Source organism: Theobroma umbraticum, unplaced genomic scaffold, assembly GCF_002168275.2.
Source record: "Theobroma umbraticum cultivar Fairchild unplaced genomic scaffold, ASM216827v3 scaffold_50.0, whole genome shotgun sequence".
Lineage (NCBI taxonomy): Eukaryota > Viridiplantae > Streptophyta > Magnoliopsida > Malvales > Malvaceae > Theobroma > Theobroma umbraticum.
In genome coordinates this window covers 1,505,160-1,508,718 of record NW_018397261.1, presented here as the reverse complement: position 1 = coordinate 1,508,718, position 3,559 = coordinate 1,505,160, and positions in this window count along the sequence as shown.

Genomic DNA, 3,559 nt, shown 5'->3' with positions numbered 1-3,559 from the left:
TTATCAATTTTTAATATTTTAAATAAATTATACATTATTAATATTTAAAAATAAATAATCATAATAACATTTAAATTATAAATAAAATATTAGTATTTTATAATGTTAATGATTAGATTATAAATAAAATATTAATATTTAAAAATCAAATAAAATAAAATAATCATATATATAATAAAGGATAATTTTATCTTTTTATTTTTTATTTCTTTTTTATTTCAAAGTTATTGTTATAACCAAACACTGCAATAAGTCATAATAATTATTCATACCCTATTCCTTTCGTCATACCAAATTATATAATAATTATTTTATTCTATTCTCACTTCATTTTATTCTCATATAATAACTATTCTGTTCCATTCTTATCTATTCCACTAACCAAACGTGTTATAATATTTAAGATTTTTCCTTTTTCATAAGGAATAAAGGTGTCAAGTTACCATATGATTCGTCTCCAAAACTTAGTGATTCATTTTCTAAGATGATTAACTTACAAAAATCGTTGAATTTCTCTTCAAATTTTAGCAAATGCATCTTCTCCAAACTTGGTTTAGACTTGGCCAAGTGTGCCTCGTGTTTTTGGGTACAAAAGTTGAAATCTTCGTGTAGCGTTTGACTAGCTTTTCTTGCCATTAATATTTTGATAAAAAAAATTAAACATAAAAGATATGATAAGAGAAATTGCCTTTCAAAAATATGTTGATCTAAGGACTCCAATATAACATATATAATCTTTATTTTTGTTGTTAAAATTACTTATACAAGTAATTATTTTTATCTTCTTTTGTCGAATACAGATCACTTGACATCTTTGGTATGAAAAACGTTTAATAGATAGTTAGAATGTATAATCCATAGATTTATTTGGTATTTATCTATTTCATAACTTTAAATTAATATATTTCAATTTTTTAAATTTAGTTTCTCTCTCTATATTTATACAAAATTTTTATTTTTTTCCACAAATCAAACAAAAGGGAAAATCATTCTCAAAAAAATCGATTGTGGCCAAAAAAATGTACTTTAAGAATGATTTTGGAACAGCTTGTTTCAAATCACATTAATATCATTGCCCACTTCTGCCAGTGACAATGACAATCAACAAACGCAAATATACATTATCAGACCCTTTCTCTTTCTCTCCTACCTCACAACATTTGTATTTTGGTGCTACCCTGAAGACATAAATTTTTCTCTTGATGGATTTGCCAAAAGAGAAAAAAATTGAACCCTGAAAAGAAAAACCAGGATGGTAAGGTCGAAAGGGACATAGTAGACTTTTTTCATCTTCAAAAAAGCACTAACTTTCCCATACTTTATTTCCTCCTCTCATCCTTTTTTTTGCTGCCGATGAGCATTGTCAAACAGAGCAAAGTTCAAAAGTTCAATCTCTCTACTTATATTAGGCATATATCTTACTATGGTCTACGTGCATGAATCTAAACTAAACATGGGAAACAATTATTTTCATTTGAGCATATTTTTGGAAGATATCTAATTCCGCATTTCATAAAACTTAGCTTTTCATAGTTAAGTTTTGCCAACATCACAATTCCCTAGGATTAATCCATTCATGCGCCTGCCCTTAAAAAAATGCGCAAGCAATGAGGTAAGATTAATTTGAAAAACTTTGAACTAAAATAACAAAGATTAACCATCCAAAATCATAACTTACGAATGTAATCGTGCCTATAATAGTAAAATTAATCATGGAAAATCCATTTCTTGTAAAAGATAAATAATTATATAGCAATAGTCACCATCCTCCCTCTCTCTGTACTGCTTTATGTAGGTTTGGAGCAAAAGAATGGGCATTATATAACTGGTAAGTAAAGCTAAGCACGATCCTCACCATACCTTATCCTAAAGGAAGCTATAATTGGTTCTAAACTCATTCCCACTATGAAATATGTATCATTGATTCTAAAAATCTATTGCTATGAATAAAGTAGAAGATTGTGTTGATTAAATTTCAAGGCCATGAATTAAAGTATGCATGCCCTAATCAGATCATCCCTTTTCATATACCATGCCCGATTATTATACTTATCAAACTCTTTCCAATTTAAACTGAACAAAATTTTGACACGTTGATTATCATTTAAATCAAATCATCCCACCATTTTTAACATATTGAACCTGTGGGTATTTATGACATGGGCATTTTTCAGATTACAAATTAGTTGTATTAAGATATTTACTATATGCCTAGTTAAAATCACATGCATGCAATGGGCATATCTAAAATTAGATATATTGATTCAAATAAACAACACAATCTCTTGTTTTCATTGGATCTCGATCAGAATAAAATCTTCGTTCCGTTGGTTTTCACAGTAAAGTTTTGAATTATTTTAATTGGCAACTTCAGACCATCATATATATTATATTTTTCTAAATACTATATATGTCACATCATCCATTTGAATTTCACTCTCAATTATACTCTGAAGCCGCTCAATTTATTTTCAATGATTATTTGATGTTTATGGATTGGTAAGTATTAAATTCATGCTTCATACCCTTTTGGGGGTTGAATATCGAGGAGAGCGTGTTCTTCAGGAAAGAAAGAAACGCTGCGAACAAAGAGTACAAGCAAAAAAAAAAAACAAAAAAACTATTGATAATCTCAAGTTTAAATTATGCCGATTGATTTTCAAACTGAAGATGTATAGAACTCAAATCATCTCGAATTCCACTTGTTTTAAGTAATTATTTAGGTATGCTTAATACAAAATTCTCTTTTATAAAATTATTTTCATAATTATATAAAATTTTTTAAATTTATTGTCCAATCAAATCCAACGTATTAAACTTTCTTTTGATTTTTTTTTTAATATTGTGCAACCGATTATTGTGTGGCGTGCAACACGAACGAGTTTTTGGCCTTTAAAACACTGTTTAGGAGGGGGGCGCTTTTGGCTTTTCACGTCACAATTCTCAACTGGAACGTGGGCCCATGTATGTCAACGTGGCATTACGTCGATGGCCTAACTTTTTTAGTGTTCGTTAGCCATTGGGATGACGCAACTCAAAACCTGAAACGCGTATCTCGTTCAGCACGGGAGAGGGGTTCTGGGCCCCACTTGATTACGTGTCGACCGTTAGAAGGGCCTAACTCTAAACTCTCTGCCTCTGGATTCTGACCTCAGCTCCTTTTGTGGGGTCACCCGACGAAACTTCGTTGAGCGCTGGGTTGGGACTCCGTTATATCGAAATGACGCAATTGCCTTTTTTTTTTTTTTAAAAAGAAGCTATTATTACTATTTTAGTACTATTATGAATATTCTTATAAATATCTATTTATATTATTTATATCTTAATTTGATGTAAATTAAATTATATTAAATTTAATTTATTTAATTTTTAAGTATTATTTTTATTTTGTAAATTCAATCTATATACCGGTTATTAGCCTCTAAATATACTCCTTTACTTCATTTGTAAATATATACTGAAATAAAATCTTTTTACTCCCTCTAAATATTTTTTTTATATTTCTCTTCTAATTGTTCTTTTCAAATTTATTTTATAACACGTTATTAGCACGATTCTC